Source organism: Marmota monax, unplaced genomic scaffold, assembly GCF_021218885.2.
Source record: "Marmota monax isolate L192 unplaced genomic scaffold, Marmota_monax_Labrador192_F-V1.1 WCK01_AAM20220418_F8-fsc00081, whole genome shotgun sequence".
NCBI lineage: Eukaryota > Metazoa > Chordata > Mammalia > Rodentia > Sciuridae > Marmota > Marmota monax.
In genome coordinates, this window is record NW_026695234.1 from 6348703 (window position 1) to 6361962 (window position 13260).

The window sequence follows — 13260 nt, forward strand, 5'->3', positions numbered from 1 at the left end:
TATTGGCTCTCTTCTATACCTTGTCCATTTTTTTCTGATTATAAAAATTACTTTGTGCTCATGGAAGAAATTTGGGAAAATTTAGAAAAGTATAAAGAAGTGTAAGAAAAAAATCACCCATAATCCTGACACTCAGAGACAGTAGTTATTTATATTATAAAAGATTTGTACATGTATATGTGTACACACACACACACACACTTTTTTTTTTTGGTGCCAGGATTAAACCTGGGGTGCTAACCACTGAGCCACATCCCCAAACCTTTTTATATTTATTTTGAGACAGGGTCTCTCTGAGTAGCTTAGGGCCTTTGCCAAATTGCTGAGACTGGCTTTGATTTGTGATCCTCCTTCCTCAGCTTCTGTCACTGGTTTTATAGGCATGCAGCACTGTGCCCAGCTGTACCTATATATTTTTAAATAGGTTCATGTTGATACAATGTATTCTTTTCCAGCCTCATTATTATCATTTTTACATCATTAGAAACTTTTAGTAATTAGTAATTTTAATTGATATATACTTTTCTGTGATATGACTATAGTATTTTTTTTGAAACTTTTTCCTAATTTAAGGTTTTTCCCAGTTTTTCTCTTTAAAAGTTTGCTGTGAAAACCATATTTGCACCTGAGTCTTTGATGTATTTCCGATCTTTTGTTCTGGATAGATTGTTGAAAGTGAAATTACTGGGCCAGAGGGAACACATGTTTGTTAGACACCTGATATGTATAAATGCCACAGTGCTTTCCAGAAAGATTGCATCAGGATTGGTTTCCCCAGCAGTGGATTGAGAAGGCCTGTCTCACAGCCAGCCACACTGGCTCTCTTTATCTTATCTATCTCCACTTCTGCCTTCGTTGGCATGGAGGTGTAGGGCTTTTAAGTCCCTATTGCACCTCCAAACCTAGTGTGTAGATATAGTATCAGTCAGAAGAGTATTATAGCATCTGCCTAATCCATCTTTCCCTGAGCCAAACTAGAAGAAAGAGGAGAATAAGTGTGTATCTAACCTTTTATTTGCTTTTTTGAATCATCACTCTCTCTCCTTATCTTTCACAAAGGGACATAAATCTGTACTGGAGGAATTGCTGAAGCAAAGAAAGAAGGCTAATGAGAAATATACTCTGATTACCTGAACCTTTAATTTTTTCTTTTGAAACTTTGATTTTTAAATAACTATTCTTGGCTAAATCTGAGCGAGAATTTCAGATTAATGAAGGTCATAAATTGTTCCTCCTTCTTTTTAATGGTGAAAAGATTGTGAAGTAGATTGTGAGGGAGATAATTGTGAGAATAAATATGGTAACATGGCTTCCCTATCATGTTTGGATTTGCTTTATGCACTGTACTTTATAAGTTATTTAAGAGATTTACAAGAGCATTTAGGCTGATTCAGGATATGATTCTTGGAATGTTTTGGGATTACCACAGTTGTGTGGAGTTACCTGTATTTTGGACAACTGATGATAGGCTCTTTTATTTCCAATAGAAGCCCTCTTACACAATAAGTTTGACTTATGATTTACTTAGTTAATTGGGGAAAAAAATTGATAAAGCATGGAAATCAGAAGTCTGCATTCATGTACTAATGTTTTTTTTTTTAATTTTTTTTTTTAGTTTTAGATGGACACAATACCTTTACTTATTTATTTATTTTTATGTGGTGCTGAGGATCAAACCCAGTGCCTCACACATGCAAGGCAAGTGTTCTGCCACTGAGCCACAATCCCAGCCCAACATGTACTAATGTTTTAAAATGGTTTGTTTTAGAATATTTCCAACATAAAGAAAAGGGAGAGAATAGTATAATGATTCCTCATGGACCCACTGACTATCGCCACCTTGAATAGCTGTCATCTTGTGGCCAATCTTTCATCTGTGCCCTTTCCCACTTCCCCTTTCTCCCCAGATTTTGAAGCATGTTCTTTGATTAAATCTATAAATATTTTGGTATATATCTCTAAGTGGATGAAGATTCTTTTTCAGAGAAATATAACCATAGTATGATTATCCTACTAAAACAATTAACAAGAATTCCTTAATATCATTAAATATCAATTCAGTGTTAAACTTTCCTTGATTGCCTCACATTATTTTTAATCACTTATCTGTTTGAATTATAACATAAACAAACTTCATACATTACAGTTGATCTATGTCTCTTAGTTTGAAAGTATTTTATTCTATAGGTTTCCCCTCCCATTTTTTCCCTTGCAAGCTAAGAAACACATTGGCTAATATTTGATATAGGGCCAAGACTTTTTCTTTGCATGCCCTGATTAGAGTTCTTTTGTCTTGTTTATATTAAACACATGCAAAATTCACTATGATTTCCAGTTTTAAAGAAAAACAGTAATTTAATGGCACTTGTGATGTGATAAGAGTACAGAATCCCTCTTGATTTTTCTGATCCTCTTCCCCAGTGTTTAACACTGGTCTCATCCACATCTAATTTGACTTTAACAAGTCTTTATTAGACTTAGTTTTTATAGAAACATGTACTTTTTTTCTCCCTAATTCTTCATCAGTTTGCAATATTTGATTAAATTCTCATAACTATAACAGATAGTATGCTTGGAAAAAACCTATAAATTACTGATATGCATACATATAACAATAGAAGTATCCAGGAGTCAGACAATAGTTGTTAGAGTTGTTAATTGAGAACAGTTTCTGTGTGTGTGTGTGTGTGTGTGTGTGTGTTGCTGGGGATTGAACCCAGGACCTTGTGCGTGCTGGGTAGGCACTCTACCACTGAACTATACCCTTAGCCCTGACAATTTGTGTGTTGTGAGCATCATTTGTTTTACAGAGAGAAGAGGAAGTATTAATTATATTTGCATGTTGGTCAGATGGCTGTGAATTAAGAGTTAATGCATTAATTTAAAATTATAAATAAGCTAAAACTCTTAGAAATTTGAGGACAAACTATTTTATAGAATCTTTTATTATTTATAACGTATACTTCAGGGTTTTTAATTTGACCACTTATGTTAGAGTTTGCAAGAATTGAACTGAATTCGATTAAGGGCCAATGATATTAAAAACTTTGTGAGGAAACATCCTAAACTCTCTTAGCTTAAAAGGTTTATATCTGTTCACTGCCAATGTAGTGTTCCATGGAACAAATTGACATTTTCATGTAGTAAGTTGTTTTCTGTTTCTGGCAGAAGAAATCTTGGTTCATATGCCATGAGAAACAGAATTGTTTTTATTGTGGAAGGCAGGAGCAGAGCTATGTGTTTCTTATTAGGATTAGTTGGGCACCTGCAGGATTTCTTACTTCTGTCTTTCTGCTTCCTGCCTCCTGTTGTCCTTTCCTTCTGTCAAAATGTTCTAATGTTGCATAAGCAATGTTCTGACAATAGATGAGTTTTTTTAGTAGCTCATTTTTTTTAAACCCTGAAAATAATGTTTTTAGTGATTGTATGTTCTTGGCTTATTTTCCATTTCCACATCAACAGAGATATTGTGATTCTAGTCAAATGGGGTAGTTGTATTCTGCCAGTGATCTTTGTGTCCAAGTCAGCTGCAGAAATACCACTTTCACTTTATACCTAAATAGCATCTATGTATATAGTAGTTTTGGAAGATAACTAAAGGTTGGAAAGGCACTTCAGGATCTTTTAAAAGGATTTTCCAGTTCTCAGGAATAAAATAACTTGTTTGAAGTATGTTATTCATTGGTCTCTGACATATTCACAAGAGGAGCTAGTGATTTCAGCCCATTGGCTCTTCTGATGCCATTTTCCTCCTTCCTTTTGAGTCAGCAGCTGCATCCAGTGCCCTGCTCTAATTGAGCTCCTAGTAAAAGGAGCACTGTTACTCTGAATCATAACCTCTTTATCAATACTTGTTGAAGTTATAGGCAAAGAATCCATTTTGGAGTCACTTTGACTTTAGAAAACCACATTTCAGTTGTGTTACCTAAATTCCTCTTCCTTTTTTAATGCTATTACCAATGTTTTCTCTTTTTTTCATCACTTTGGAGGAACTTTTTGGCCCACCAGAGTTGCTTGAGACAATCTGTAGTCATGCACTGAGCCCTGGGGGAAGTCAGGGAATGTGTTTCCAATTTGATTTTAGGAGCAAGTAGTTTGACTTTGGGTGAATCACTCAACCTCGTGGAGCTTCCAGTTTCTTTTTTACTTATTTTTTTCCCCAACAGCTTTATTGAGGTACAGTTCATATACAATACATTTTACCCAATTTAATTTTTTTTTGTGCACTCAAATAATTTTTAAAAATATTTATTTATTTATTTTTTAGGTAGATGGACACAACACAATGCCTTTATTTTTATGTGGTGTTGAGGATCGAACCCAGGTCCCGCCCGTGCTAGGCGAGTGCTCCACCGCTGAGCCACAATCCCAGCCCCATCAAAGAATTTCATAGCCATCGCCACAACAAATTTTCTAACATTTTTGTTCCACATAAAAGAAATGCTGTATTCATTAGTGGTCATTGCTCATTTCTGCAACCTTTGTCCCCCAGCCCTTGTAACCACTAATCAATCTATAGATTGGCCAGTTCTGAACGTCTCCTGTAAATGGAATCGTGCAGTATGTGATCTTTTGTACATGGCTTCTTTCAGGTAGCATAATTTCTTCAAGATTCATCTATCTATAGTTATCTTAAAATATATATGAAATATGGGAGGTTGAGGCAGGAGGATCATAAGTTCAAGGCTAGCCTCAGCAACTTAGTGAGGAGGCCCTAAGCAACTTAGTGAGATCCTGCTTCAAAATAAAAAATATATAGAGCTGGGGAATAAAGTACCCTTGGAATAAATCCCCAATACCAATAAATAAATAAATAACAAAAATATATGTATGTATATAAAAAAAGATTCATCCATCTAGCATATTTTGGAATTCCTTTTTATGGTTAATGTTTTTTGTATGGATGTAGTACATTTTGTTTATTCTTACATGAATCAATGTATATTTCTATTATTTTTACCTTATGAATAATTCTTTTACAAACATGCACATGCAAATTTTTGTGGGTTGTATGTTTTCCTTTTTTGTGGGGTATACAACCTGTGAGTAGAGTTGCTTGGTTATATGGTAACTTTATGTTTAACTTTTTGAGGAACTGTCAAAGTGCTTTCCAAAGTGGCTGCCCCATTTTGGCATTTTCACAAGTAATGTATGTAATATCTCCACCTGCAAAACTTAACTTTCTCTTTTACTTTAGTCATTTAGTGGATGTGAAGTGGCATTTCAGTGTTGGCTAATGGTATTGAGCATCTTTTCATATGCTAATTCATCATTTGTATGTCTCCTTTGGAAAAACGTCTGTTTCTTTTTTTTTTTTTTTTGTACCTGGGATTGAACTCAAGGGCACTTAACCACTGAGCCACATTTCCCAGCACTTTTTTTATTTTGAGACAGGGTGTCACTGAGTTGCTTAGGGCCTCGATAAGTTGCTGAGGCGGCTTTGAACTCATGATCCTCCTGCCTCAGCCCTCAAGCCTCTGGGATTACAGGCATGTGCCACCAGCTAAAAATGTCTGTTTCTGTTCTTTGCCCATTTAAAAATTGGGTTATCTGTTTTTTTATTGTTGAGTTGTAAGAATTCTTTTATGTTCTGAATACAAATTCCTAATCAGACATACAATTTACAAATATTTTCTCCCATTCAGTGGGTTCTCTTTTTACTTTCTTGGTAGTTTGTAGCACAAAAGTTTTTAATTTTGATTTTCTAGTTTTTAAATTTATATAGTTATTCTAACTCTGAAATTATGTGTTCTGCTGTGATTATGTGTACCTCTGTGCTCATTTTGTATGTGTATGACTCATTTTTACATAGCTCTTTCTTTCCCAGGACACTTTTTAGCCTCAAAATTATTAAAAATATCTATCTCTGTATCTGATACTGTATCTTATAAAATAGAGAACAAAGAGAGTGTTAATATTTTGTAAAGAGATTTTCCTATTCATGTTAATATTTTGTTTTTTATTAAAAAGGGATCATGCCACATATCTAGTTTGATGCTTGTTTTTTCATTCAATAAATGGCTGAAGAATATTTCATTTTATGAACATATTGTGACTTTTTAAATAGTATCCTATCGATAGATTTTAGGGCTCTTCCCAGTTTTTATTATCTTTTTTAAATTACCGATTATACATCAATTAATGTTCCTGTACATTTATATTTGCACACTTGTGCTAGTATATTTCTTTTCTATGTGATTTATTTGGTATTGCACTATTTACTATTCATATGATTCTTAAGTCTCAGGCTTTTTTATTTAAATTTTTAAAAATGCAAGAGCTTTATTAAGTCTGACCTAGAGTTAACTTCCCCAAAATTATGTATTCTGTGTATGTGTGTGTGTGTGTGGTTCCGGGGACTAAACTCAGGGTGCTTTACCACTAAGCTATATCCCCAGCCCTTTTTAGAAAATTTGAATTATTTTTATTTTGAGGCAGGGTCTTGCTAAGTTGCCCAGGCTGGCCTTGAACTTGTAATCATTCTGCCTCAGCATCCTTAGGAGCTGTGATTATAGGCATGCATGTGCCCAATTTTTTTTTCCCCAGAATTGTTTGGAATATTATAGATACTTGTTATTACTTCAGAATCTGATTGTCAATGTCTACAAAATTACTCTGCTTGAAATTTTTTTTTTGGGGGGCTACCAAGGATTGAAATCAGGGGCACTTGGCCACTGAGTCACATCCCCAACTCTGTTTTGTATTTAATTATTTAGAGACAGGGTCTCCCTGAGTTGCTTAGCACCTCGCCTTTGCTGAGGCTGGCTTTGAACTCAAGATCCTCCTGTCTCAGCCTTTCAAGCCACTGGGATTACAGACATATGCTACTGAGCCTGTCCGGTTGGGTTTGAATTGAATTTGTGGATCAAATTGGGGGTAACTGACACTGAATAATATTGAGTTGACTTATTCATGCACATGGATTATTCCTTTTTTTTCTTGTTTAGTTTGTCTCAGCAATGTTTTGTAGGTTTGAGAGGACAAGAAGATAGTACCTACTTTTTGTGCCACAGTGCCCAACCATGTATTCTTTTTTATCACAATACCACAATACTTAAAATGTTAGGATCTATGTTTGAAGACAGATTCATTTTCTCAGTAATTATGTAGAAAAATTCACTAGAGGGGCTGGGGATGTGGCTCAAGTGGTAGCGCGCTCGCCTGGCATGCGTGCGGCCCGGGTTCGATCCTCAGCACCACATACAAACAAAGATGTTGTGTCCGCCGAAAACTAAAAAATAAATATTAAAAATTAAAAAAAAGAAGCATAATTTAAAAAAAAAAAAAAAAAAAAAAAAAAAAGAAAAATTCACTAGAAGTGGTATACCTAGGTCAGAGTATGAATGCTTAAAATTTTGAAGATGTTGCCAAATGGAACCTTCAAGTAAGGCCATGCTAATTTGCTCAATTTAAGAGTGTATCATGGTGCCAGGTGTCGTGTGTGCACCTGTGATTCCAGAGATTTGGGAGACCGAGACAGGAGGATCGCAAGTTTGAGGTAGCCTCAGCAATTTAGCGAGGACCTAAGTAACTTACTGAGACCCTGTCTCCAAATAAAAAATTAAAAAGGGCTGGGAATGTGACTTTGCCCCTGTGTTCAATCCCCAGTATAAAAACCAACCAAACAAACAAACCAAAAAAACCCTCAAAAAGTATGATAATGCCATTTCTGTTTTCTTTAACCCAGGCAACTAGTTTCTTTAGGGTGTCTGACAAGTGAAAACACAAAAAAAAGTAATTTTATTTTTTATTTGTCATTATTTATTAGTGCAATTTGTCTGTTGGCTATTTGTATTATTTTTCCTGGAATTATTTGCATCCTTTCTTTACTTTTCCATTGGGCTTTGGCTTTTTCTCATTAATTATAACAACTTTGTGAATATTAGGGAGATTAGTTACCTTTTAAAATGTATTGCAGGTTGAGGGTGTAGCTGAGTGGTAGGGCACTTGCTTGTAGTCCCTAGAACCTCCCTCCCACCCATAAAAATAAAAAAGTAACACATGTTTTTCAGGACTTTTGTTTTGACTTTGTGTATATGCATTTATAAAACGTAAACATTTTTATGTTTATAGTCAGATTTTTGTTTTTCTTGATGGCTTCTCAGTTTCTTATTCCAATCTTATAAAAATATTTACCCTTGTTTTCTTCAAATACTTTTATGGTTTTGTTTTTAAATTTAAATATTTGCTTCATGTGAAGTACATTTTAGTATAAACCAAATAAAGTGAGGATTAGTTGTAGAATTTGTTGGAGTTGTAAGTTTAGGCTTTTTTTTGTGATTACTAATGGCTTTCTTCCTCCCATTTGACTTCACTCCAAGAGGGCAAGGGATTGTGACTTTATTTTTCTATTTCTTATTTTCAGTGTCTAGCACAGTGCTAGCCTCATGAGAGGCCCTCCATTCATTAAACAAATGGATGACACTAGGTTTTTCTCCAGATGACTGACTAGCTTGTCCTGACATTATTTATTGAATAATTCATCTTTCCTCCTGACTAGAAAAGCTACCTTATCATTTGCAAATCCTCCACAGGTTCTTGGGTATATTCTGTACTCTTTAGTCCATTGATTATACTGTCCTTAGTTGCTTTAAAAAACTATCATTTTAGGGGCTGGGGTTGTGACTCAGTTGTAGAGTTTTTGCCTGGCATGTGTGAGGCACTGAGTTTGATTCTCAGCACCACATATAAATAAATAAATAAATGAATAAATAAAGGTCCAGTGACAGCTAAGTATTAAACAAAACAAAACTAAACCTATCATTTTATAATTTTGGGAATTTGTAGTAGAACAATATTTTCTCACAGTCTTTTAATACAGAATAGAGAGTGGGGGGAACAGAAAAGAGAGAGAGAAGGTGCCAGAAAAGCAGCAGTATAGTTGTGTTGGCACCTATTTGTCATCACAGCAGATAGTCAAAAAGATATTACTTCAAAGTCTTACACAGAATTCAGTTTAGTGATCTTGATTTCCTATCTTGTGCATGAGATGGAATTGGGTTGATTGATCGGAGAAGACTCTGGTGAAGTTCAGGTGACATTGCTGAATAATTACTTTCTTTTTCTTTGCCTCTTTTTCTCTGTGAAACATTAGAAATTGTTAAATTTGGAAATAGAGCATTCTCTTGGGATTTTTCTGTAATGTCTTTCTCATGGATTTATGTTAGAGTTTATTAAAGTCTGAGAAAAGAGCTAATGAAAAGGGGCGTGCCTGTTGTGATAAAAATCCTTATTTTCTTTTTGGGTTGAACATTATTCCAGAATGCTTCAATGAAATTCCATTAATTTTTAAATAACTGCAAATCGTCAAGGGTATTTTTGTATGATCACCCCTTTAAAAAAAAACAGAGGTTTTAACAAGGTCTTTCAGACTTTTCTTTAATAAACCTAACCATGGATTTTAGAATTTTTATTCATTTATTTTTAGATGGTTTTCACTATGTTGCCCAGGCTGGTTTTGAAGTCCTGGGTAAGTAGCTGGGACTAAGGGTATGCACCACCACACCCGGCTCAATTTTAGAATTATTACGGAGAAAAATAACTCGAATAGGTTTGTTTGTGACCCTTAGTTTCTACCCTGGAATTAAGTGCCACTGAAAATAACCCTGAAACAAAGGGTTTTTATGTGGTAGAACTTGTTGTTGTACATAGATTCTTCTCTTTGCATGTTTTCTGTGGGTAGAAAAATGGGCTTACTTTTCTTTCAGTTGCATTTTTAATTTTTCTCAATTCCAGTCTTAACTAAGAGAATTTTTTGATCAGTTAACTGCCCCAGCACACCAATCAGTTGATAGATAATATCTCATGTTGATTTGTTACTCTTGAGATTTACTCTGCTAGCAAAACACCTGTCTGCATTTGAACTTTGCTGTATTGTTGACGTCTGGGTTTGAAGATTTGCTCTAAAGAAAACAAATAGCTTTTGAAAAAAAGAGAAAAGGGACTATGTCAGCAAATTTCTATATGCTTTCATGGAAGAGATTTCCCAATTAGAAAGCTTTTTGCAGGCTTAACCTCCTTGCCCTAAAGTAACCCAGCATTTCATTATGTATTCCATTGAGGTTTTGGAGCTCTGTGCCAGAAAGTGAGGACCAAGGTTGAATGTGAAAGGAATATTCACAGGATGAAGCTCATAGTCAACAAAGTGCTACTTCATAGGCTAGGTCCAAAAATAACCTGCTTACCATCAGGGAGTAAGAATGGAGGTAGCATTAACTGCTGTTTTGAGCAGTGTTTCAAATCCTCGTGTGTCACTTCAGAATGATTAAAGTCATGTTTAAGGTAGTATCATTTAAAACTTAGGTTTGGGAGAATGTTGCCTTGATAAATTTTCTTTACCCTGTGCAAGAGGCTTTGGAAGAGAGATATCTTTCTGCCAGATTGGAAGAAATTCTTTTTATTTCTTTTTTTGTTGTTATTGATGGACCTTCATTTTTTATATGTGGTGCTGAGGCTCGAACCCAGTGCCTTGCACATGCTAGGCAAGCACTTTACCACCGAGCCACAACCCCAGCCCAAAATTTTTTTTTTTCTGAATAGAGGGGTAGTCTGCCTTACAGTCTGCTTTAGTCTAATCCTTAAATTCAAATTAGTGATTTGCTTGGCTCCTGTGGTACATCTTGACTGATTAAGAGGCAGAACTCAGAATTTGGTTCAGAATAGTTAAGATAGAATAAGCAACGGAATGAATTCCCAGCATAACCTGAAGGTAGGGAATGTTACTGTTCACAGGGCTCTTCTAAGGCTTACAGTAGAGCCCTAAATCAGTAAGTTTTAAGAGTTATAAATAACATTGGATGTGGAAGTGCTTAGCACATAGACACATAATTAGCAAGTCAGGAAGTTTGACTAGAAGGAATAAATTAACTCTAGTCACTTGATGGAATGAGATCATGGAAGGGAACATAGTTTGTTTCAGGTGGTTATAATTGTGATGTTGAAGCTGGCCCAGGAAATGAGTTGTCAGATTATGCTGGCATCCTCAGTAATAGTTCAACTTATTTCTCAGATTTATAGTTGTATGAAGAGATGATTTTCCTACCCATTTAGGGAACTAGGGGTTTAAAAATTTAAAAACTACAGAAGAGTGAGATACAATGAGAAGTATCCTGCCTATACCTGTAGCCATCCAGCCTGCCCTTCCCATTAGCAGCTGGTATTATCTATGTTTAATATGTTCTGAGATATTTGATGTGTATATAAGTAACATATGTATCTATTATTCTACTCCCTCTTAAAAAAATTAAAAAATTTTACTTACTAATCTGCATCTTACTTTTTTCCCACTATTGTCTCCTGAGAATTATTACATATAACCATATAAAGAACTTTCTTTCTTGTTTTTTAATTGCGATCCTGTGGGGTAGAACTCATGACCTTGCACATGCAAGCTATATCTCTACCCCTTTTTATTTTATTTTGAGACAAGGTCTTGCTAAGTTGCCCAGGCTGGCCTTGAACTTTCCATCCCCTTGCCTCAGCCTCCTGAATAGGTGGAATTACTGGCATGGTTTCACCATGAAAGAGGATTTAAAAAAAATATTATTAGGGTTTATTGACAATTCTTGTCACAATAGAAACTTGCTATATTTAAATTAAATCTATGTAGCATGTTCACAGATGTCTTATTTGAGCCTTTCTTTGATTCCATAAGGTAAGTACATTTTATTTTAATTAATTATTTTTTTGTGTGTGGTGCTAGGGATTGAACCCAGGGCTTTGTGCATGCGTGCTGGGCAAATGCTCCACCACTGGGCTACATCTCAACCTCACCTACAATAGCAAGTTTTTTTTTTTTTTTCTTTTTGGTGGTGGTGTTGGGGATTTAACCAGGGTCTTAATCGTGCTAAGCACATGCTCTATCACTGATCTACATTCCCATCCTTAGCATAGCATTTTATTTCAGAAGGAAGTATATCCCCTTTAGAACTAGTTTACATGCAGAGATAGAAGGAAAGCCAAGGACAGAGACTCCCATTTGAGTATCTTTCCATTTTACCTAAAGTAAAGTGCGGAAGTACAGTTGTGGGTCTCTAGGGATGTGAGGGTGGGAGAATAAGATGAAATAAGACTGGGTGGGGCAAGCTTAAAAGAGAGAGGGATGTACCTTTCATTCTAGAAAACAGGGTCCTTTTGCTAGGAATGAGAAGAGCTGGACCTCAGCCTATGATAGGAACATAAAAGTATTTAGGCACTGGCAGAGCCTCTTGGTTTGATTGCCATCTTGTAGTATCGTAAGCCAGACATGGTGGTTCTTGAGAAAGTGGGGATTGCCAGAACTTCCTAGGAAGGACTGGGGGCCAAACAGCATTGAAGATTTAAGGGAGTGCTAAAATTGCTTGAAGCCATAAAACAGGAATTTATATCACAGTGAAAACAAAGGATTTTTCTTAGAAGCCTCAAGTGTCAGGGAGAAATGACAGCATTTTAATAGCAAAGAGATGGCTGTAATGTCAAGTTTGTTTTGCCCTCAAAGTTGAGGATTAGATTGCAATAGTGGTAAATGCTTGTGACCCCCCAGTAACCCCAGCTGCTAGGTAGGCTGAGGTAGGAGGATTGCAATTTCAAGGCCTACCAGGGGGACTTTTAGAAAATAAAACATTAAAAGGGCTGGGGAAGTAGCTCAGTGGTAGAGCATACCTGGGTTCAGTCCTCAATACAGCAAACAAAACAAAACAAACAAAAATATTGGGAGAATAACCTGAATATTGGGAGAAAGCCTTGGACCAGATAACTCCATAAAGGTAGGTAAATCATTTCAGAATTGGATATATAGATATGAAGATATGTGAAGCTGATTCCTGCTCTCATTGTATAGTTAATATTATTTGGAAACCTGAGTGTGGGTCTAGTTATCAGCTTTCTATCTTAAGTAGTATGTGTGAAGTACCTACTAAATTCTGTTTACTTAATAAAATTCTTGCTAACCCCTCAACAACTTTGAAAAGTAACAGTTATATCTAGTTTCCATTGAGGAAACTAAGGTTTAATTAGGTAACTTGTCCAAAGTTTTATGCCTTTTTAAGTATAGAGCTGAGATGTATAAGTAGGTCTGTATGATTATGAGTCTCTTGTTATTTTCATGGTACCAGATGTTAGGCCCCCAAATTGAACATTTGAATTCTAATTTCAGCTGTACATAATCACAGTCTTATCACTGTCATTATAAAAGTGTTAATATGTCCAGACAGCTTTCCTGTTATGGATGATTTGGGCTGAAAAAGTAGAAGGAATGCTAAGGAAAATGACCAATAGAGTTGC

General features: G+C 35.5%; 1 protein-coding gene across 3 annotated transcripts in view; it reads left to right on the forward strand.

Annotated features, from left to right (window-relative positions):
- The window catches only part of Sik3 (SIK family kinase 3), a 243456-nt gene that overhangs the window by 12418 nt on the left and 217778 nt on the right, over positions 1-13260 (forward strand). The window lies entirely within an intron of this gene.